The sequence below is a fragment of the Narcine bancroftii genome, chromosome 1 (genome assembly GCF_036971445.1).
Source record: "Narcine bancroftii isolate sNarBan1 chromosome 1, sNarBan1.hap1, whole genome shotgun sequence".
In the NCBI taxonomy this organism is placed as follows: domain Eukaryota; kingdom Metazoa; phylum Chordata; class Chondrichthyes; order Torpediniformes; family Narcinidae; genus Narcine; species Narcine bancroftii.
Window position 1 is genome coordinate 167,800,530 of NC_091469.1, and position 25,159 is coordinate 167,825,688.

Below are 25,159 nucleotides of genomic sequence, written 5' to 3' on the forward strand. Positions count from 1 at the left end.
TTAAAATTCTCAAAGGTACATTAGTTAAAATGGTGTCAAATCACAAGGAACAGAAGTTGGCCATTCAGCCCACTGTGTCTGCTATCCCCTGATCTAAACAGTTGTTGCCTCTCATTCCAAGTTCTGGCTTTTTCCCCTGATCCCTTGGTACCCTGACTCATTAAACATCTATTAATTCTGCCCCCCCCCCACTTAAACTCCCTGAACAATCCAGCAACAAATTCCATGACCTTCTGGTGAAATAAATTTCTCATCTGCTTTAAATAGGTATCTTCTAATTCTAAGACAATGTCTTTTTATCCAAGGGAAACATTATTCACATCTACTGTCCAATCCTTTCAGCATTGGAAAGGTTTCTGAGCTCTCCTCTCCTTCTTCTATACTCCAATGAAGAGTGGAGATTTATCATCCTGGTAAATATCTGCTCTCTCTCCAACATCAGCACATCCTTTTTAAAATGAACTTCGCAGTTCTCCAAATGAGGTCTCTCCCATGCCCCATCAACACCTCCCTACCCTTGAAACAAAGGCCAACATAGAATTTGCTTTCTTTTCCTGCCGATCCAACCTGGTGGTTACCCACTTACTATGTTTTCCTGAACGAGAACCCCCCAAAGTCCCTTGACACTTGAAATAATTACATGTAATTTATGTAACAAATTCGAAATTTTTGGAAAGATTTGGGAATCCTATTTATAAACTGTGGGAATTAAGTTGTAATCGCCCAACCTGAACCTTCTGACTCCTAAAATCAAGAAAATTTGTTAGATTTTATTTGATAGTTTTTTAGTAATTTTTTTATAAATACTTTCCAGATGTTATCTTTCTTTTCTATTGTGTTGTTGGGCAGGAGGAATTAAAAAAAAATACTATGTATTAATTTTTCATTATCTTTGAATGAGAAATTTATGTACGCATTTAATGCATGTGAAATTAAAATTTTCAAAGAGAAGCTTAACATAACGTAATACATTTTGCTTATTTTCAAGTTGTGGAGAGTGAGGAGGGTTTTCATGGACTACAAAAGGATTTGGACTGTTTGGAAAGATGGCAGATGGAGTTTAATGTAGGTAAGTGTGAGGTGCTTTATTTTGGGAAGAATAACCAAGACGTATGCAGTGAAGGGGAGGGCATTGAGGAACAGAGGGATCTTGGAGGAATGGTTCAATAGACAATAGGAGCTGGAGTAGGCCCTTCGGCCTGTCGAGCCTTCAGTGACCGCCATTTTACAGAGCATGGCTGATCACTACTATCAGTACCCCTTTGCAGCCTTATCCCCATAACCCTAAACTCCTTTGCCTACAATAGTCTTATCTAACTCTCTTTTGAACATAATCAGCGAATCTGCCTCTACCACCCTCTGTGGCAGAGCATTCCACAGATTCACACTTCTCTGGGTAAAAAAATGTTTTCTCATCTCTGTCCTAAAGGGCCTACCCTGTATTCTTAAACTATGCCCTCTAGTCCTCGTCTCCCCCATCATTGGGAACAAGTAATCCGACTTCACCCTGTCTATCCCCCTGATAATTTTGTATACCTCAATCATGTCCCCCCTCATCCTTCTAAACTCCATCGGATACAAGTCCAGTTTTTCTAGCCTTTCAGCATATGTCAACTCCGCCATCCCTGGAACTAACCTTGTAAATCTGCGCTGCACACCCTCTAGAGCTCGTATGTCCTTCCTCAAAATTGGAGACCAGAGCTGGACGCAATACTCCAGGTGGGGTCTCACCAGGGCCCTGTACAACTGCAGAAGGGCGTCTCTGTTCCTATACTCCAATCCCTTCTTTATGAAAGCCAACATGCCATTTGCCTTCTTCACAGCTTTCTGAACCTGCATGTTAGGTTTCAGTGACCGGTGAACAAGTACACCCAGATCCATTTGCACCTCCCCACTCCCTAGCTTGTCTCCATTTAAATAATACTCAGCTTTCCTATTATTGCCCCCAAAATGGATAACCTCACATTTGCTCACATTGAACGTCATCTTCCATTCAGCAGCCCACTCCCCCAACCTGTCCAAGTCCCTCTGCATTTTCCTGACATCCTCCTCACACCCCACACCGCCACCCAGTTTAGTGTCATCTGCAAATTTGCTCATGTTATTAATAATCCCCTCATCCAAATCATTTACATAAATTACAAACAACTGAGGACCCAATACCTGCGGCACTCCACTCGTCACATCCTGAAAAACACCCGCTTACTCCAACCCTTTCTTTCCTATTTCTTAACCAATTTCCTATCCATGTCAGCACCTTACCTCCAATACCATGCTCCCTGATCTTGCCCACTAGTCTCCCGTGCGGTACCTTATCAAAGGCCTTCTGGAAGTCCAAATACACCACATCCACTGGCTCTCCCAAGTCCACCCTCTTTGTCATTTCCTCGAAAAATTCCAGAAGGTTAGTCAAGCATGACTTGCCCTAAGGAATCCATACTGACTAGCCCTTATACTATTTCTGCCTAAGTGTTCGGCTATTACTCCTTTTATGATAGATTCCAATATCTTCCCCACCACTGACGTCAGGCTGACCGGTCTATAATTTCCCGTTTTCTTCCTCCCTCCCTTCTTAAAAATCGGCACCACATCAGCCACTCTCCAATCCTCAGGGACCTCCCCCGAATCTATGGAACTTTGGAAAATGTCGACCAGTGCCTCCACAATTTCCATAGCAACTTCTTTAAGCACCCTGGGATGCAGCCCATCAGGCCCTGGGGATTTATCAGCCCTCAGTCCCAACAATTTACTCACAACCTCCTGCTTCTAGATCCGGATATCCATTAGATCCCCTACTTCCCCAGGAAAGTTCCCCAAGTCTCTTGATACCGCATGACCACTACCCCCTAACTGACCATAACCTATATCCTCCTTGGTGAAGACCGATGCAAAGTATTTGTTAAATTCCTCAGCCATCTCCTTGTTTCCGGTAATAATTCCACCCTTTTCCATTCTTAATGGACCAATTTTAGACCGAACCAATTTCTTCCTCTTCACATATTTAAAAAAGCTTTTGCTATCCTCCATTATATTATTTGCTAATTTCCTCTCGTACTTCATTTTCCCCTCTCTTATGACTTTCTTAGTTACCCTCTGATGCTCCTTGAAGGTTTCCCAATCCTCTAACTTCCCACTCCGCTTCGCTATCTTATACTTACTCCCTTTGGATTTGATATTGCACTTGATTTCATTAGTTAGCCACGGCTGCCATTTGCATCTCCTAGAGCCTTTCCTCCACTTTGGAATGAATTTGTCCTGAATCCTGTGAAAAATGTCCAACAATACCTGCCATTTTTCCCCAGTTGTCCTCCCAGCTAGTGTATCTTTCCATTTTATTTTGGCTAGCTCCTCCCTCATAGCTGCATAATCCCCTTTATTTAACTGCAGTACAGATGCTTCCGACTTCCTTTCTTTTTCCCTTTCTAATTGCAGCTCAAAAGTAACCATACCATGGTCACTATTCCCTAATGGCTCCCCTACGTCGAGGTCACTTATTAACTCTGCGTCGCTGCACAGCACCAAGTCCAGAATCGACTCCCCCCTGGTAGGTTCCTCCACTAGCTGCTCCAAGAAAGTATCTCGTAGACATCCAATAAACTCAGTCTCTTGTGTTCCTGCCCCCGTCTGATTATCCCAGTCCACCTTCATGTTGAAGTCCCCCAAAACTACCGTATTGCTACCACTTTGACATGCCACTCTTAATTCCTGATTTATACTTCTCCCGATATCTGAGCTACTTTTCGGAGGCCTGTAAATGACCCCCATTATGGTCCTCATGCCTTTACAATTTCTTAATTCTATCCAAACAGACTCTACTCACCTGTTTCAATGTCTTTCCTTTCAAACGCCTGAATTTCATTTCTTACCAACATAGCTCCCCCACCTCCTCTTCCTAACTTTCTGTCTTTTCTAGAGGACGTGTACCCGGGAACATTGATTTCCCAATCCTGCCCTTCCCGCAGCCATGTCTCCATAACTCCGACAATGTCATAACCTCCCATTGCCATTTGCTCCTCAAGCTCATCCATTTTATTCCTTATACTCCGTGCATTCATACACAATACCTTGATACCATATCTCCTTTCTCCCTCCACCTTTGTTCTCGATGCACTTGCCCCTACTCTCCTATCACTTTTAGTTCCCTTTTTCCTTATTGTTTCACCGTCAAACAGAACCACCCCTATATTCACTCTCCTATCTGCTTCCCTATCAGTCCTGTTCCCTTCCCCCTGCCAAATTAGTTTTAAATTTGAAGGTGGATTCCCATGGAGATAGAAGGCTTTGGGTACCCTGGCCTTTATAAATCATTGCATGGAATATAGGATCTGGGGAGGTGATGTTCAGAGTGTTGTTGAGGCCAAGTTTGGAGTATTGTATTCCGTTCTGGTCTCTAAATTATAGGAAGGATATCAATAAGGTAGAGAGAGTGCAAAGAAGTTTGACGAAAATGTTGCCTGGATTGCAGTATTTTGAATACGTAGAAAGATTGAGTAGACTGGGACTTCATTCATTGGAGTGTAGAGGGTTGAGCGGGGATTTGATAGAGGTATTTAAAATTATCAAGGGAATAGATAGAGTAGCTGTGAATAGGCTCTTTCCCCTAAGGGGAGCAGAGATTGGAACAAGGGGTCATAAGTTAAGGGGAAAAACTTGAGAAGTAATACAAGAGGATGCTTCTTCACTCAGAGTGGTGGCTGAGTGGAACGATCTACTGGAAGAAGTTGCGCCAGGGTCAATTCTGTCATTTAAGATGAGGTTATATGAGTACATGGATGCGAGGGGGTGGGAGGGTTATGGGCAAGGGAAGTAGGTAGGTGGAACTCGTGGAGTTTCACGAAAATCGGTGCTTTAGGTGCCATAAGCAAGTTGGCTCTTTCTTGCACTCGACTTGATTATGTGAAACCTTTCTGGGATAGAATCAAGGAACTTATTAAAATTTAAACTTTCACTTGATCCTAAGGTATTTTTATTGGGTTATGTGAAGAAATTGAGTTTAGAATTAAAATTAGATGAGTCTCAAATTGCTCTTTGAGATTGGCTTTAGCTGGGGCTAGAAAATGACGAGTATTCAATGGTGGCATTCAGAAAGGAGGTCTTGTATTCCATTAGAAAAGATAACGTATAATACAAGCCTCGTCTACCAGTGGAAATATTAAACAGGCAGAATACTATTCATAGTCTGAAAATGAGAGGTTATCCATATAAAAGAGATCAGGAAGAACTTCTTTAGCCAGAGGGTCGTGGATGTGTGGAACTCACTGCGGCATACAGCAGTGGAAGCCAGATCGCTGAGAATATTTTAAAAAGAATGACAAATATTTCATTAGTTAGGGCGTCAAGGGATTATGGGGGAAAGGCCAAAAATGAGAACTAGGGTAGAGTAGCTTAGTGTAGATTTATGGAACAGACTCGATGGGCCTAGTGGCCTGGTTCTGTTCCTTTGTTTGTGATCACTAATGGAGTTATTTCAGAAATGTACAGAAAAAAAGCTCCTAAATTAGAAATTCATAAATCAAGATTAAAATGGGAATCTGATTTGAAAGTTAAAATATGAAAATCATTAAGTACAACTAAAATTATTAATGTCAGGTCGAGACTGTTACAATATAATCTTTTTTACATCGATTATACTTGACACCCAATTTAAATAAATTTAATTTGACATTATCAGATTTGTCTTGGATGTAATAAAGTAGGTTCTTTTATGTGGATAAATGTGAGGTGATCCACTTTGGAGGCAAGAACAGGAAAGAGGACTATTATCTCCACGGTATCTGTTCAGGAAATGCAGAGAGACTTGGGTGTTGCTGTGCATCAGTCGTTGAAAGTGGGCGTGCAGGTGCAACAGGCGTTGAGGAAGGCATTCATAGCAAGAGGATTGGAGTACAGAGATCCTGCTGCAGCCGTACACGGCCTTGGTGAGACCACACCTGGAGTACTGCGTGCCATTTTGGCCTCTTTAATCCGAGGAAGGACATCCTCGCCATGGAGTGGGTGCAGAGAAGATTCACTAGACTGATACCAGGGATGGGAGGACTTGCAGATGAAGAAAGGTTGGATAGACTAGGCTTGTATTCTCTGGAATTTAAGAAATTGAAGGGGGATCTTATAGAAACAAAATTCTAAAGGGTTTAGACAGACTAGGTGCGGGTAGGTTGTTTGCAATGCTGGGAAAAACAGAACCAGGGGTTACAGTTTAAGGATAACCATACTATAACCATATAACCATTTACGGAGCGGAAATAGGCCATGTTGGCCTTTCGAGTCCGCACAAGTTCACTGATTTTATGCGCCCTCTTCAGGCATTGGGGGAAGGTTTTCAGGACCGAGATGAGGAAAGATTTCTTCTCTTGGAGGATGATGGATCTATGGAATTCTTTGCAACAGAAAGTAGTTGAGGCTGGTTCCTTGTCAATGTTCAAGAGTAGGTTAGAATTGGCCCTTGTGGCTAAGGGGATCAGGAGGTATGGAGAGAAGGCAGGAACTGGGTACTGATCAGCCATGATCGTATTGAATGGCAGGGTAGGTTTGAAGGGCCAAATGGCCGAATCCTGCACCTATTTTTCTATGTTTATATATTCTACTTGGGTTTGCCCAAAATATATACATTTTGGTCCAAAATTAAAATTTTGAACACTCCCAATGGATCCTAGAATATTTTTCCTGGAAGACTAAAAATATTTGGATTAAACGGGATTTTTACAGGTTGCTTTAGCTGGTTCATATTTGGAGGACCAAGTCACCAAATTGCAGAATCCATGTGATTGAAGGAGTGCAGAGATTGGTTAGGATATTGCTGGGACTTGAAGGTGAACCCACCAGGGCCTACAGCTGGTCCTCAATGTTGTCGACACATTCTTGGAAAGTGTGACTTGAAGTGAAATGAAGGTTTTACCATGGGCTCAATGATCAAAAATAAGAGAAGTTCCTATTTTGGACACCAAATATCATCATTCAGGTGCCTTACCGTCCAGCGAGGGCGATCCTGTCTCTCAATCCACCACAATCTCTGAACCTCTGAATTGTAGTTGTGGCCTCCCCGTTCTTTTCTGAGCTGAGACCAATATTGACGTTTAGGTCATGGTTACAGATGGGCTGGAAATACTGAAGAAGTTTCCTCTTGCCTTACTCAGTTGCAGTGTCCATACTGGATGGGTAACACTGGCCATTGATCAGCAGGTCCAGAGAACACAGCATAGTACAGGCCCTTCAGGCCTTGATGTTGTTCTAGCCCATATATTCACTCCTTAAATATAACGTACTAAACCAATGGTTCTCAACCTTTTTCCTTGCACTCACATACCACTTTTAGTGGTAAGTGGGTGGAAAGAAAGTTCAAACCCTATTTTAAAATAATCATATGAACAATCGAGAACCGTCATTCTCAACCTTCCCTTCCCACTCACCTACCACATGAAGCAATCCCTTAATGTTCAGAGATTACTTAAGGTGGTAGGTGAGTGAGAAGATGAAGGTTGAGAACCTCTTTCTGCAGGCAAACTAATTCTGAATCCACACAACCAAGGTTCCACAGATCCTTTGGCTCATGACTATCAGAATGAATCTACCCTGGGCAACCCTGTCAAAGGCCTCACTAAAATCCACACACCCCACATCCACTCCCCTGCCCTTCATTTGTTATTTCATTGTTTTCAAACACTTTCTTTCCCCACCACACTTTTAAGTCATCCCTGTCTAATCATGGAACCAACAGTCAAAGGACAAGGCCAGTGCCATTTTTATAAATGAGATTTGATATTTGCTTAAGTTGTCGTTTGTTTCCATGAAATTAGCTCAAAGATATTGCTGCGGGTCGCCTGTGGAGGCCACTCCTGTGATCGCGGTTAGTTTTACTGCACTTTTTTGGCCAAAATGGCCACACTTTCATGCACGACCACGCGGTACATTGAAAGATTAATGATGCCTATCCCATTGGCCTGAAATATTCTATCAGCCTGTGTGGCAACGTTGAGGGGTGTTTGGATTTGAACCCCAAGGCACCTCTGTTCATCCACACTCTTAAGTAACTGACCATTAACCCTGTACCCAGCTTTCCGGTTTGTCCTTGCAAACTGCATCACCTCACACTTTGCCAGATTGAAGCCCATCTACTTTTCTGCCCAACGCTGCATCCTGTCTCTATCCTCTTGTAACCTTTTTCAACCTCAGCTCCATCCACAACTCCTCCATCCTCTGTATCATCTACAGATTTACTGACTCATCCTTTTGCCTTGTCATCCAGGTCATTTATAAAAATCACCAAGAGCAGGCAACCCAGAACAGATCCCTGTGGCACTCCACTACTCTCTGCTTTCTTCCTACAAGACACTTTTTTATCCACAGCCAAAGTGACTCTGATCCTTTGCCAAATTACGTTCTGGATGAGTCTCGTCAAATTCTTGCTAAAATCTATGTAGACCACATCTACCACCCTATCTTCATTGATTTCCTTTGTTATCCCCCTCAAATAAAACTCATTTAGACTCATGAGGCATGACCTTCCCTTCACAAAGCCATGCTGACTGGCCTTGAGTAGTTTGTACTTCTCTCCAAATGCTCATGGATCCTATACTGGTCTATAATTCCCAAGAATCTCCCCATTACCTTTTTTAAACAAGGCGACTGCATTTGATGGTTTGGGCTGGATTGGGGGGCGTGGGGGCAGTGGCTGGCTGCTTGTGGGCAAGGGCTGGGTTTGGGGGCTTCAGGGTCTCATGGAATTCTCTTCTGACTGAAAGAAGCACTTCATTTAACTTTCTGCTCATGTATCTCTGTTTTATGTCTGAATGAAGTGAATTTTGTGTAATATTGCACTTTATAACATGATAATTGAATTTTGATTTTGGCATGTTTGGCAGAATGTTCTCAGTGACAGTGACCCAGGTTCAAATCTGTCCCCGTGTAAGGAGTTTGTGTGGGTTTGTTTTTCCACCCTTGTTAAAGTTGAGCTTCTTTAAGGGTACAAAAAAGGTCCAGTAATGAACCACAAAGTCCAAAACACAGTCTTTATTGAGTTACGCAGCGGGAATGAAGGGTAGTAGTGGTGGGTGGACAGACTCCCCTCACTTGTTCTGTTTGAACCTCAGGTAAAGAACACAGTCACAGGGTACAGCGTTTAAGGCCTTTCCTGCAAACAAATTGGATAATATTTCTTGGAAGGTATTGCTACAGCTTGTTTTACATTTTGCATATCCTCCTCCTGAAGACATGAAAAGGCAAATTTCGACAGAGATGTGGTGGAAAGTGTGCTGACTGGCTGCATCATGGTCTGGTATGGGGACACCAGTACCCCTGAGAATAAAGCCCTCCAAAAGGTCGTGGACACAGCCCAGGACATCACAGACAAAACTCTCCCCACTATTGAGTTTATCGACAGGGAATGGTGCTGTCAGAAAACATCAGCAATCATCAAGGATCCACACTCTCTCTTTCTCTTCTCACTGCTGCCATCAGGAAAGAGGTCTCGGTGCCTCAAGACTCACACCCCCAGGTTCAGGAACAGCTGCTACCCCTCCACCTTCAGACTCCTCAACAACAAACTCAATCAGGAACTCATTTCAGGACTCTTGCAGCACTTTATTGATTTTCTTTGTTTTCAATTCTTTTATCTCTCCAGGTTTCCACTGACCAGTTTATTTTTGCACGGCCCATTCGTGGTAATTCGGCCGTGTCCACAGGAAAAAGGGAATCTCAGGGTTGGATGTGATGTTGTGTATGTTCTCTGCCAATCAATGGCAAATCTCCAAATCTTTAATCGTGGTGCAAGAGCCCACGAGGTACAAACCAATCATCTCCTGTCCAAGCTGCAGATTACAAGGTCTGTAAAGTGCTGCCACCACCTGTTCACACCGAGTACTGCATGCATGAAGTGAGGGAGAGAGATCTAGGTATAATACCACCACCTGGTATCCGGAATCGCAAACTACAGGGTACATGATTTTTTTTTCATGGGAGTGTTGGAGAATGAGAGGAGACTTGATTAAGGTTAACAAAATAGAGCAAGATGGATAATATGGAGCTCCAATGAACAGGGAGGTCTCACCTGTGAAGGAGCAAGTGTGAGATCTCCCAGTTCATTCTTGCTCGGGCAGTGGTGGCCAATTGCAAGACAGCGCCAATTAGGGGAAGAGAATATGCTGTTTCAGGTCATGGGTTTGAAACGGTTTCCCCAGTTGTGCCATTCAGACTCAAGAGAGCAGATGCTTGCAGACAGGAAGGAAACCTAGTTTTATTGTGGAGAATTGCTTGTTTTTCGGGGAGAAGGTTGTTTGTGGTCTGAGATTCCTAAATACTTTACAATGGAAGCAGCAATTTTCCTTGTGCCTGATTGCTACATAGTGGATAAAATGTCTCAAATCTATCGCTCAGCCAGTACTTTTGGTCATTGATTTGGAGAGAGAGTGATGGCTTGGCAATATTTATAGCATGGTGAATCCAAAACTCTCAAAGTGACAGTGTGGAAGGAGTTTGTCTGTTCTTTGTGTTTTCTGCCACCCTTGATAACTTAAAAAATGTCTGTGAATTGTGGAATTGGTGAGACACAAGCTTGTTTTGCCCTCTTTTTGTTCTGTATGTCTATAAAGTTTCAGTTTAGGGATAAAATGTCCAGACACTGTTCTGTTCAAAAGTCTAGTAACCAAATCAGATTCTCCCGAGTTCTTGTCATGGATATGCTTCATGAAGCCTGTTTTGCAGCAGTCGTGTTGCCTTAGAGGTGCACATACAATTTTCAAAAATAATGAGTTTGAAACTAGAAAAAGATCAGGTCGTGCCCAAAGGTTCATCTGTGCTGTTGAATTGAATTGATGCCCCCAGGACCAGAATGTGCACTTCCACCCCATGGTCTTGAGCTTCCCAAATCACCAATGAACTTACGGCCCCCTTGAGCTGTGGAGTGTGGGAGGAAATCCACACAGACACCAAGAGGATGTAGAAACTTCTTGCAGTCAGTGCTGACTTGATCCTGGGGTGACTCGTGCTGGAGAGGTGGGACTACTGTCCTGCCTTCACCTTGTGATGGCTGATTTTTGTCTGTTGGTGGATGGAGGTCTGACATGATATTCCCTTGGCCTTGAGGGAAAGAAGAGTAGACATTGCAAGGGCTCTGACAGAAATATTTAAAACCTGTTTATCCACGGGTGAGGTGCCAGAGGAATGGATGTAATCTAATGTTCCTTTGTTTAAAAACGGCTTCAAAAGCCAACCAGGTGAGCCTGACCGTGATAGGTTAATTATTGGAGGGTAATCAGAGAGTACCTCGAAAAGAATCTGTTCAAATAGCTGGCCTTGAGCAACCATAGCATAGAATACGGGAGTCGGGCAGTGAGGTTGAGAGTCGACAAGGTATTGGTGAGGCCCTGTTGAGAGTACTGTGTGCAGTTCTGGTCACCAAATGAGAGGAAAGCTATCAACAAAGTAGAGAGGGTGCAGAGAAGATTTACGTCAATGTTACCTGGATATCAGCAACTAGATTACAAAGATAGATTGAGCAAATGATGCCTTTATTCTTTGGATTGTAGATGGTTGAGAGGTGATTTGATCGAGGTCTTTAAAATTACTAGGAGGATAGAATGAGTTGATGTGGATAGACTTTTCATTGTGGGGAGCAGGGATTGAAACAGGAGGTAAAAGTTTGGAAGTAACATGAGGGGGAACTTCTTTACTCAGAGTGGTGGCTGAGTGGAGTGAGCTTCTGGGAGAAATAGTGGTGGCAGTGTCCATTTTGTCATTTCAGGGAAAATTGGACGGGAGGGGAATGCAGAGAGGTGGTACGAGAGGAGAGTATTTAGTTCAGTGCAGACAAGAAGGGCCAAATGACATGTTTCTTTGCTCTAATTGTTATAGGGTTAAAATGTGTGGCAGTAACTTGGAAGTCCGATGCGTATTTGGGAATGAGTCGATGGCCACACTGAAATAAGCCGTTGTATCCCACTTGAAATAATTACATCGAATTCACGGAACAAATTTGAATTTCTCTTTTGAAGATTTGGGATGTGTATTTACCAATTGTAGGAATTAAGTTTTAATCACCCAACACGAACTTTCCGACTCCTAAAACCAAGAAAACCAAGATTTTATTTGAGAGTTTTGGTCAATTTTTATGAATACTATCTAGATGTTTTCTCTCTTTATTGTTTTCTATTGGGCAGCTGTGGGAGGGGTTACTTTTTAAATCACTATGCATTAATTTTATCTTATTTTCAAATAAGAAATTTAAGTTTTTTAATGCATATGTTAAATTAAATGTAAAAATGTTACAAATAAGATAAATGAAGAATTGTTTCAGGAACTGGCGATCTTCCACGAGTGCCGTGAACCCCAGGCAGCAGGAATATGTGAACGAAACACAAAACTGGCCAGAACAACTGAGGGAACACAGCTAAAAGTGCCCAAAAAGGTGCTGATGCCATGTTGATTTTAATGCAGGTGACACCGAGGAATGCGTTGGGGCAGAGATAATGGATGCCTTTGGGAACATAGCCCGCACCACCAGTAGGGATTGATAATGGTGGGTAATGAATAAGCAAATATTAGAGACACCGAGAGAGAGCGACACACACATACCCAGACAGACAGACAGACAGACAGACAGACAGACAGACACACACACACACACACACACGCAAACACACACACACACACACACACACACGCAAACACACACACACACACACACACACACACACACAGATACACACACAGAGACACACACAGAAACACACACAGACAGAGATAGAGAGAGAGCGAGACACGGACAGTGACACATACAGACACAGACACACACAGACAGATACACACAGACAGATAGAGAGAAACACACACAGACAGATAGAGAGACACACACACAGACGGAGAGAGAGACACACACACGACACAAAGAGACAGACACACACACAGAGACACAGACACAGAGAGACACACATAGAGATAGAGACACACACACGGAACAGAGGGACAGACACACACAGATAGACAGATACACACACACACACAGACATAGTGAGAGACACAGACACACAGAGCCGCACACACAGACATAGAGACACAGATACAGAGACACACACAGACACACAGACAGAGAGAGAGACACACACATACTGACACAGAGAGACACACATTGAGACACAGATGGAGAGACAGAGAGAGAGACACACACAGACAGCGACACACACAGAGACACAGAGAGACACAGACAAACAGACATAGAGAGACACAGACAGAGTGACACACACACACACAGAGACAGACAGAGAGAGACAGACAGAGAGAGACAGACAGAGAGAGACAGACAGAGAGAGACAGACAGAGAGAGACAGACAGAGAGACACAGACAGAGAGAGACAGACAGAGAGAGACAGACACGCGCGCACACAGCCAGAGAGAGTGACACGCGCGCACACAGCCAGAGAGGCTGACACGCGCGCACACAGCCAGAGAGGCTGACACGCGCGCACACAGCCAGAGAGGCTGACACGCGCGCACACAGCCAGAGAGGCTGACACGCGCGCACACAGCCAGAGAGGCTGACACGCGCGCACACAGCCAGAGAGCGTGACACGCGCGCACACAGCCAGAGAGCGTGACACGCGCGCACACAGCCAGAGAGCGTGACGCGCGCACACAGCCAGAGAGCGTGACACGCGCACACACAGCCAGAGAGCGTGACACACGCACACACAGACAGAGAGAGAGACCTCTTGGTTGTGCCCTTCACCTTCGCACTTAACTCCCTCATCTCTCCTGGCAGGATCTCATCACCTTTCCTACCCGTGGACCATGACATCTGTCTGCTTATCCTCATTTCTGAGAATGGTGTGAACTCTACCCTAGAAACCCCACAGCAAAGAAAAGAGACCCTTCGGCCCTTCTCGTCCATGGTGAAATATCATTCTGCCAGTCTCATCGACCTGCACCCAGTCCCTAACCCTCCTGACTTCCCACATCCATGGATCTCTGCAATTAATTCTTAAAGCGTAAGAGTTTGAATGTTAAATGGCAGACCATTGAGGAGTGTTGTCGAACAAAGGGATTGAGGAACTGTGGTACAGAACTGCCTGAAAGTGGAGTCCCATGAAGAGATAAGGGGTGAAGAAAGCTTCTGGTATTTTGGCCTTCAGAAATGAGAGGATTGAGTGCAGGAGGTGGGAGGCCACGAGGAAGTTGGACAAGGCATGGGTGAGGCCAACTTGGGAACATTGTGTGCCATTTGGGTGGCTGGACCCGCGAGGCTGAGGGGGGGGCAGGGGGACCCGCGAGGCTGAGGGGGGGGCCGCGACGCTGAGGGGGACGAGGACCCAGAAGGGTGAGGGGGACCCGCCAGAGAGGGGTGAGGGGGACCCGCCAGAGAGGGGTGAGGGGGACCCGCCAGAGAGGGGTGAGGGGGACCCACCAGAGGAGTGAGAGGGATCTGCCGGAGGGGTGAGGGACACGCAAGGCTGTGGGGGGCGGGGATCCTGCGAGGCTGAGGGGTACGGGTATCCAGAAGGTTGAGGGACATGCAAGGCTGAGGCAGTCGTGGAACCAGAAGGGTGAGGGGAATGAGAACCCAGAAGGGTGAGGATGATCAGGACCCAGAAGGGTGAGGGTGATCAGGACCCAGAAGGGTGAGGGTGATCAGGACCCAGAAGGGTGAGGGTGATCAGGACCCAGAAGGGTGAGGGTGATCAGGACCCAGAAGGGTGAGGGTGATCAGGACCCAGAAGGGTGAGGGTGATCAGGACCCAGAAGGGTGAGGGTGATCAGGACCCAGAAGGGTGAGGGTGATCAGGACCCAGAAGGGTGAGGGTGATCAGGACCCAGAAGGGTGAGGGTGATCAGGACCCAGAAGGGTGAGGGGAGGAGAATGAGCACCCAGAAGGGGGAGCGGACGAGGACACAGAAGAGGGAGGGGTACCCAAGATGCTGAGGGGGGACGGGGACCAAGGCGGCTGAGGAGGGACAGGGACCCAGAAGACTGAGGGGGGACGGGGACCCAGAAGGCTGAGGGGGGACGGGGACCCAGAAGGCTGAGGGTGGACGGGGACCCAGAAGGCTGAGGGGGGACGGGGACCCAGAAGGCTGAGGGGGGACGGGGACCCAGAAGGCTGAGGGGGGACGGGGACCCAGAAGGCTGAGGGGGGACGGGGACCCAGAAGGCTGAGGGGGGACGGGGACCCAGAAGGCTGAGGGGGGACAGGGACCCAGAAGGCTGATGGTTGACCCGCGAGGCTGAAGGTGGGGGTGGGAACCCGAGTGGTTGAGGGGATCCGTGTGGTTGAGGCGATCGGGGAACTGCGAGTGTGAGGTGGACCCGTGAGGGTGAGGGAGTCCCGGACCCATGGATGGGAATGAGCAGGAAGGGGTGCTGGTCAGTGGGATGAGAATATCAGTTCACCACAGACTGAAAGCTTTCAGTTCTGTAATGAGACGTCATTAACTATGACACTGACAGCCCAACCCTCTTTCTCCCAGTTTCACTGCAGACATTGGAAGACGGTCCTGTTTAAAATAATCCAAATACCCCTGGGCGCGGACCCGCCGAAGCCACAGATTAGTTCCTGCATCTCAGATGGTGAAGTCTTCAGATTTTTCTTTAAAATATTGTTTACATTGTAAAACAATTTGGAAAGTGCATTAACATATATTGTAATGTTCAATTCAAAAGGAAAAACTAATGGAAAAATCTTAATTCAAACACCTAGCACTAAGCAAGGTTAAAAAAAACATACAGGAATAAAGTGCCAACATCCTGGAGATGGATTTCACAGTGACTAAGGACAAGATTTGTTCTTGTCTCTAGCTGTGCACACACGAGGATGAGAACAGTGTTTGAGATGCTCTAGCCAGAAAGAATTCCGATCCATATCCCCACGGTTTTATTCCTCGGGCTGAGGGCAAGGTTCAGACTGAAATAGCAGAGGATGAGAATCCAGGCAAAAGGACGGAAGCCCAGACCAAGCAACAATTTGAGCAGAAGGATTTAGTTCCACCGGTAGAGAGAGAGAGAGTGGAAGGATACTGTCAGAATGCCCATAGGATTTAACCTGTTTAAAAGCAGGTGGCACAAATCTGTGCAGAGGGGCACAATTTAAAGGCAATTGCAGATGTTTGATTGGGAAGCTGCAGGAATTCAGCCCATCAGAATGAAGTAAATGCAATATCCAGAGAGAGAAAAACCTTGGGCTTTTCTCTGGAGTGATGCAGGAAGCTCATAGAGTGAATGGATTTGTGGCAGAGCTTGGTGGAGGAGCAGGCAGTGCTGAGGAAACACAAAGCTGCTGAAGGACTTGTAGAAAGAGAACGTGCAGAAGTCTGCAGGTGCCTGGAGCGCATGGCCGGGCAGGATGGTGGAGTCTGGAATAATAGGGACCTTTAACATTTAGACAGGCACATTGATGCAAGAAAAATAGTGGGTTTACGGGTGTGAGGGGTGAAAGGTTCAGTTTGTAGTAGGTTTGATCAGTTGTCTTGTGACACCAATACCCCTGAGCAAAAAGCTCTGCAAAAGTATGGACACTGCCCAGGACATCTCAGGTAAAAACCCTCCACCATTGAGAACATTTGCAGGGAACGCTGCTGTCAGAGAGCAGCAGCAATCAAGGATCCACATCACCCGCTCTGTTCTCACTGCTCCCATCAGGAAAGAGGTATAGCCAGGTTCAGGAACATCTGCTACCCCTTCACCACGAGACTCAACACACATTCAGGGACTCATTTAAAGACTCTCCCTTTTGCACTTTGAATTTTTTTCTCTCTCTATTGCAGTTTGTTTTCATATCCACATTTTCAGAGATTACAAGTAGATGAGACCAGTTGAGGAAACTTGGTTTTGGTCTATATAATGGTTACTTTTATCCCCTTTTATTGTTCATTTATATTAGTGTCTGGGCCCCTATGTGGTCCAGGTACAGCTGACAGACCTTTACCAAAGGGTCACGTTTATGTGATTTTTTTTTTCCGTAGGTAACATCAGTTCATTACCACAGCCCAGCGTGCTATCAGACATCCAGTTGATCGTGATACATCTTTTCGCGAAGGCCAGTGCTATTTTTATAAATGAGTTTATATATTTGGTTAAGTTGTCGCTTGTTTCCATGAAGATATTGCTCCAGGTCTCATGTGGAGGCCACTCCTGTGATCGTGGTTAATTTTTCTGCGCTTTCCTGCCAAAATGGCCTCACTTTCACGCACGACCATGTAGAAAAGTTTAATGAAGCTCATCATCCCATTGGCCTTCATTTCGGTTGAAGCACTGCATGCAGATTTTACAAAGCAGTCTGAAACCCTTTTTCCACGGGAATCCCAGTTCATTGGCCATGCAGTGTCTCAGGTTAGGAAGCCCTTGGTGCCATTTCCACTGGGACACACGATTGCTTTTCCACTGAACACAACTCATCCCCGGGGTGCGGAGTGTTCTGCCTTCGACTGGAAACGGGTGATTCTCTGCTGTCTCTCTTCCACTGGTTTTACCATCAGGCCGACATCGGCAAACGCCGAGGATATGAGTAGGGGTGGAGGGGGCGTGAAATGACATCATTTGACACTGGCATTTGGACAGTGTCCCTTTTCCACTGGACCCTGTCCCAGTAAATTCCCGGGATTGGCCATGAGGGGCTGTACTTTTGAAGTTGAAACACTTTGCAGAGCAAAGTCTTGGAATTTAATTTCTTCAACTATGTTCGCTATTCTGGCGCTCCATCCTGTAGGATGTAGGTGGTTCCTTTCATCGCACCTGAATCAATCCCTGACTAATCACAGAGCACTTCTGGTGTAGGGATTGCTTCAAGTGGAATTTGAGTTTGAGAGCATTTTGAAAACCACAGGTCTAAGTTATAGGGAAAGGTTAAGCAAGATTTTTATTCTGCGGAGCAGAAAAGGTTGAGGTTGGATTGGGTTGAGGTTTTTAAAATTATTGGGGTATAGATTGGACGTGGGTTGAGAGAAAGGGGGAGAAGTTTCGAGGAAATGTGAGGGGGGACTTTCACTCAGAGTGGTGGGTGTGTGGAATGGACTTGCAGATGAAGTGGAGGAGGCAGGCTCAATATTAGCTCTTAAGGAGAAGTGGGATATGTATTTGGACAGGAAAGGAATGGAGGGTCAAGGGTCGAGTGTAGGTCAATGGGATGAGGTAGGAGAAAGTGTTCGGCGTGGACTCGAAGGGCCAAGTTGGCCTATTTCGATGGTGTAATGGTTAGAGAGGTAAAACATGTATGTGAACATTTTGGGTCCAGTGACCATAGATTAGTTTCCAATCAATTATGGATAAGTGTGGGGTCTGCTGCAACAGCACCACTCAGTCAATGCACCGGACACAGTTAATCAGGAAAGATGTTTATTCAGACTTGTTCCTCTCCTAGGTCTCTTGCCCACGACCTTACCAGAGAGAGGGGGATCTTTTTCTCTTCTATCCATTAGTGACTGGTGTCATCCTCTGTTCTGCTAATATTTCAAAACAGCACTGAGCCCACGTTAAATGTTCCACTTGAAACTCAAACATGTTACAGACTAAACCAAGCCAGTCATCTTTGCTAAAATTAATGATGAGGGAGAAAATGAAGGGAACAGAAAGCAAGGGAGTAACAGGGAGAGGATGCAGAAAATAATGCAGGCTGAAAGAGAGGGGAAAGAAATCAGGCTCCAGATGATTAAGGAAGACAAGGCGAAAGAAGGAGACCCTAGGACACTGCCACCCTATGTTGAGAATGAGGACTCAAAAGGTTCCTTGTGGGCAAGGCTATCTGCATGTGCTCCCCAGCAGCCACCGTGACCAGTCCTGCATCTCACATGGTTCAATAAAAGGTGGTTTCAGACTTGGCTCTGACGTAAACAATTTGCTCATTTTCAAACCAACTTTCCTCCCTCCGTCATTGACGGCCATGACACTGTGCACGAGTGAGGAAGATGGGGTGAAAGACCTTGAACTGAAAGTTACCTGCAGTAATTGGAAACCTGCCTTCAAGAGAGCTTCAATCATGTCAATGTTTCACCAGTTGTTGGACTTTACCAGCGATGAAACAGCGTCCCACTCCCACAGTGTTTCCTGTTACTAACTTGGACAGGAGTAAAAAAATGATTCACACAAAGAATTATAAACCAGGGGAAAGATATACTCTGAAAACAACAAGAAATGTTGTTCATAGCCCACTGTGCTCCCGACAGAAGTTAAAATCCAATGGGCTTCATGAACTATATCAGATCAACTCAAAACACATACGGAACTTATCCCCAGATTATTCCCCCGCCCCCCCGTCCTATTAAATGTTGAATCCTGTTGTGTGAAGAAGGAGTTGCCTGGAATGTTAGCCTATCCCAGAAAGCTCACCAGACTTGGACTGCAGATCAACACTTAAGGATGACCAGCTGCAGCTTCATTTAATGCAATGCTTATTTCCCAACCCCCCCCCCACCACCCACCAAAAATCTTCAGCATTGCTTAATTGAAACTGGTCTAATTCCAAATAAGATCAGCAATGACTTTTGGACCGAGTACAAAAGAGAGAGAGCTGAGGTACCTTCGAAACCCAGAACCAAATACATGCAACATTCAGTGGCAGCTCTCCTTGCATCTAATCAAGCACTTTTGAGCCACTATGAACTCTTCCCCAAGAGAATTCGTCCGACCATCCATGACTGCATTACTGTCAACTCGAAAGCCGAGAGGGGATTTGGTAGAGTATTTAAAATTACAAGAAGGATGGATAGAGTTGATGTGGATAGGCAATTCCATTGCAAGTGGGAGAGATTGAAACAAGAGGTTTTGAGTTAAGAGGCAAAAGTTTAGAAGTAACATGAGGGGGAACTTCTTTACTCAGAATGGTGGCTGAGTGGAGTGAGCTTCCGGGAAAAATAGTGGCAGCAGGGTCCATTTTGTCATTTAAGAGAAAATTGGAGGGGAGGGGAATGCAGAGAGGTGGTACTAGAGGAGAGTATTTAGTTCAGTGCAGACGAGAAAGGCCAAATGACCTGTTTCTGTGCTGTAATTGTTATAGGGGTAAAATGTGTGGCAGTAACTTGGAAGTCCGATGCGTATTTGGGAATGGGTCGATGGCCACACTGAAATAGGTCATTGTATCCAACTTGAAATAATTACATCATTCCCTGAAGGTAGAAACTCACGTGAATAGGGTGGTGAAGAAGGCTTTTAGTATGCTGGCCTTTATCAATCATTGCATGGAATATAGGAGTTGGGAGGTGATGTTGAGATTGTATAAGACGTTGGTGCGGCCTAATTTGGAGTTCTGTGTGCAGTTCTGGTCGCCTAATTATAGGAAGGATATAAACAGAGTGGAGAGAGTGCAGAGAAGGTTTACCAGAATGTTATCTGGGTTTAAGCATCTAGAGTATAGGGAGAGATTGGACAGATTAGGTCTTTATTCTTTGGAGCGTAGAAGGTTGAGATGGGATTTGATAGAAGTATTTAAGATTATGAAAGGGATAGACAGAGTGGATGTGGATAGACTATTTCCGTTAAGAGGAGGAAAGATTAAAACAAGAGGACATGAGTTAAGAATTAAGGGGCAGAGGTTTAGAGGTAACATGAGGGGGAACTTCTTTACTCAGAGAGTGGTAGACGTGTGGAATGAGCTTCCGGGAGAAATAGTGGCGGCGGAGTCAATTGTATTATTTAAGAAAAGGTTGGATGAGAAGAAGATGGAGGGTTATGGGCATTGTGCAGGGAGGTGGGACTAGAGAGGGGTGTTTGGTTCGGTGTGGACTAGAAGGGCCTAATGGCCTGTTTCCGTGCTGTAAATTGTTATGTTATGTTATGAATTCACGGAACAAATTTGAATTTTTTTGAAGATTTGGGATGTGTATTTACCAATTGTAGGAATGAAGTTGTAATCACCCAACATGAACCTTCCGACTCCTAAAATCAAGAAAATTAAGATGTTAGATTTTATTTGAAACGTTTGGTAAATTTTTATAAATACTCTCCAGATGTGTTTTTCTTTTTTTCTTTACATCAGCAAAAATTAAATGAAATGCTTCTTGCAGTCAAGAGCAAAAGAATTCCCTGCAGACTCCAAACCAGCCCTTGCCCACAAACACCCCCCCCCCCCCCATTCTGGGATCAACCCATCAACAGCCTTCACTTCAGAGACAAACCTCAGGCACAAACATCCTAAAACCATCATCCCAAGACAAGGGGTTAATATTTTAAATCACTATGCATTCATTTGATATTATTTCAAATAAAAAATTAGTTTTTAATGCATATGTGAAATTAAATAATTTAAAAAAAAATAAGATAAATAAAGAATTATTTCAGGAATTATCAATCATCCACTACTCCCATTAACCCCAGACACCAGTACTGAATCAAAAACTAAACTGGCCAGATTGACTGAGTAAACACAGCTAAAATTGGCCAAAAGGTGCTGATGCCATCATTGATTTTTCCTGGAAGAGACTAAAAATATTTGGATTAAACGGGATTTTTACAGGTTGCTTTAGCTGGTTCATATTTGGAGGACCAAGTCACCAAATTGCAGAATCCATGTTATTGAAGGAGTGCAGAGATTGGTTAGGATGTTGCTGGGACTTGAAGGTGAACACACCAGGGCCAACAGCTGGTCCTCAATGTTGTCGACACATTCTTGGAAAGTGTGACTTGAAGTGAAATGAAGGTTTTACCATGGGCTCAATGATCAAAAATAAGAGAAGTTCCTATTGGGCGATCCTGTCTCTCAATCCACCACAATCTCTGAACCTCTGAATTGTAGTTGTGGCCTCCCCGTTCTTTTCTGAGCTGAGACCAATATTGACGTTTAGGTCATGGTTGCAAATGGGCTGGAAATACTGAAGAAGTTTCCTCTTGCCTTACTCAGTTGCAGTGTCCATACTGGATGGGTAACCCTGGCCATTGATCAGCAGGTCCAGAGAACACCGCACAGTACAGGCCCTTCAGGCCTTGATGTTGTTCTAGCCCATATATTCACTCCTTAAATATAACGTACTAAACCAATGGTTCTCAACCTTTTTCCTTCCACTCACATACCACTTTTAGTGGTAAGTGGGTGGAAAGAAAGTTCAAACCCTATTTTAAAATAATCATATGAACAATCGAGAATCGTCATTCTCAACCTTCCCTTCCCACTCACCTACCACATGAAGCAATCCCTTAATGTTCAGAGATTACTTAAGGTGGTAGGTGAGTGAGAAGATGAAGGTTGAGAACCTCTTTCTGCAGGCAAACTAATTCTGAATCCACACAACCAAGGTTCCACAGATCCTTTGCCTCATGACTATCAGAATGAATCTACCCTGGGCAACCCTGTCAAAGGCCTCACTAAAATCCACACACCCCACATCCACTCCCCTGCCCTTCATTTGTTATTTCATTGTTTTCAAACACTTTCTTTCCCCCCCCCCAACTTTTTAGTCATCCCTGACTAATCACGGAACCAACAGTCAAAGGACAAGGCCAGTGCCATTTTTATAAATGAGATTTGATATTTGCTTAAGTTGTCGTTTGTTTCCATGAAATTAGCTCAAAGATATTGCTGCGGGTCGCCTGTGGAGGCCACTCCTGTGATCGCGGTTAGTTTTACTGCACTTTTTTGGCCAAAATGGCCACACTTTCATGCACGACCACGCGGTACATTGAAAGATTAATGATGCCTATCCCATTGGCCTGAAATATTCTATCAGCCTGTGTGGCAACGTTGAGGGGTGTTTGGATTTGAACCCCAAGGCACCTCTGTTCATCCACACTCTTAAGTAACTGACCATTAACCTTGTACCCAGCTTTCCGGTTTGTCCTTGCAAACTGCATCACCTCACACTTTGCCAGATTGAAGCCCATCTGCTACTTTTCTGCCCAACGCTGCATCCTGTCTCTATCCTCTTGCAACCTTTTTCAACCTCAGCTCCATCCACAACTCCTCCATCCTTTGTATCATCAACAGACTTACTGACTCATCCTTTTGCCTTGTCATCCAGGTCATTTATAAAAATCACCAAGAGCAGGCGTCCCAGAACAGATCCCTGTGGCACTCCACTGCTCTCTGCTTTCTTCCTACAAGACAATTTTTTATCCACAGCCAAAATGACTCTGATCCTTTGCCAAATTACGTTCTGGATGAGTCTCGTCAAATTCTTGCTAAAATCTATGTAGACCACATCTACCACCCTATCTTCATTGATTTCCTTTGATACCCCCATCAAATAAAACTCATTTAGACTCATGAGGCATGACCTTCCCTTCACAAAGCCATGCTGACTGTCCTTGAGTAGTTTGTACTTCTCTCCAAATGCTCATAGATCCTATACTGGTCTATAATTCCCAAGAATCTCCCCATTACCTTTTTTAAACAAGGCGACTGCATTTGATGGTTTGGGCTGGATTGGGGGGTGTGGGGGCAGTGGCTGGCTGCTTGTGGGCAAGGGCTGGGTTTGGGGGCTTCAGTGTCTCATGGAATTCTCTTCTGACTGAAAGAAGCACTTCATTTAACTTTCTGCTCATGTATCTCTGTTTTATGTCTGAATGAAGTGAATTTTGTGTAATATTGCACTTTGTAACATGATAATTGAATTTTGATTTTGGCATGTTTGGCAGAATGTTCTCAGTGACAGTGACCCAGGTTCAAATCTGTCCCCGTGTAAGGAGTTTGTGTGGGTTTGTTTTTCCACCCTTGTTAAAGTTGAGCTTCTTTAAGGGTACAAAAAAGGTTCAGTAATGAACCACAAAGTCCAAAACACAGTCTTTATTGAGTTACGCAGCGGGAATGAGGGGTAGCAGTGGTGGGTGGACAGACTCACCTCACTTGTTCTGTTTGAACCTCGGGTAAAGAACACAGTCACAGGGTACAGCGTTTAAGGCCTTTTCCGGCAAACAAATTGGATAATATTTCTTGGAAGGTATTGCTACAGCTTATGTTTTACATTTTGCATATCCTCCTCCTGAAGACATGAAAAGGCAAATTTCGACAGAGATGTGGTGGAAAGTGTGCTGACTGGCTGCATCATGGTCTGGTATGGGGACACCAATACCCCTGAGAATAAAGCCCTCCAAAAGGTCGTGGACACAGCCCAGGACATCACAGACAAAACTCTCCTCACTATTGAGTTTATCGACAGGGAATGGTGCTGTCAGAAAACATCAGCAATCATCAAGGATCCACACTCTCTCTTTCTCTTCTCACTGCTGCCATCAGGAAAGAGGTCTCGGTGCCTCAAGACTCACACCCCCAGGTTCAGGAACAGCTGCTACCCCTCCACCTTCAGACTCCTCAACAACAAACTCAATCAGGAACTCATTTCAGGACTCTTGCAGCACTTTATTGATTTTCTTTGTTTTCAATTCTTTTATCTCTCCAGGTTTCCACTGACCCGTTTATTTTTGCACGGCCCATTCGTGGTAATTCGGCCGTGTCCACAGGAAAAAGGGAATCTCAGGGTTGGATGTGATGTCGTGTATGTTCTCCGCCAATCAATGGGAAATCTCTAAATCTTCAAGCTTGGTGCAAGAGCCCACGAGGTACAATCCAACCATCTCCTGTCCAAGCTGCAGATTGCAAGGGCTGTAAAGTGCTGCCACCACCTGTTCACACCGAGTACTGCATGCATGAAGCGAGGGAGAGAGATCTAGGTATAATACCACCACCTGGTGTCCGGAATCGCAAACTACAGGGTACATGATTTTTTTTTCATGGGAGTGTTGGAGAATGAGAGGAGACTTGATTAAGGTTAACAAAATAGAGCAAGATGGATAATATGGAGCTCCAATGCACAGGGAGGTCTCACCTGTGAAGGAGCAAGTGTGAGATTTCCCAGTTCATTTTTGCTCGGGCAGTGGTGGCCAAATGCAAGACAGCGCCAATTAGGGGAAGAGAATATGCTGTTTCAGGTCATGGGTTTGAAATGGTTTCCCCAGTTGTGCCATTCAGACTCAAGAGAGCAGATGCTTGCAGACAGGAAGGAAACCTAGTTTTATTGTGGAGAATTGCTTGTTTTTCGGGGTGAAGGTTGTTTGTGGTCTGAGATTCCTAAATACTTTAAAATGGAAGCAGCAATTTTCCTTGTGCCTGATTTCTACATAGCGGGTAAAATGTCTTAAATCTATCGCTCAGCCAGTACTTTTGGTCATTGAATTGGAAAGAGAGTGATGGCTTGGCAATATTTATAGCATGGTGAATCCAAAGCTCTCAAAGTGACAGTGTGGAAGGAGTTTGTCTGTTCT

At 44.8% G+C, this 25,159-nt stretch overlaps 1 long non-coding RNA gene across 1 annotated transcript in view; it reads left to right on the forward strand.

Annotated features, from left to right (window-relative positions):
• Window positions 1–991: 991 nt before the first annotated feature.
• LOC138736108 (uncharacterized) overlaps window positions 992–25,159 on the forward strand; it is a 59,349-nt gene continuing 35,181 nt past the window's right edge. The window contains exon 1 of the long non-coding RNA XR_011340091.1: window positions 992–1,069. This is a non-coding gene — a long non-coding RNA (uncharacterized lncRNA). The remainder of the gene's footprint in view (window positions 1,070–25,159) is intronic.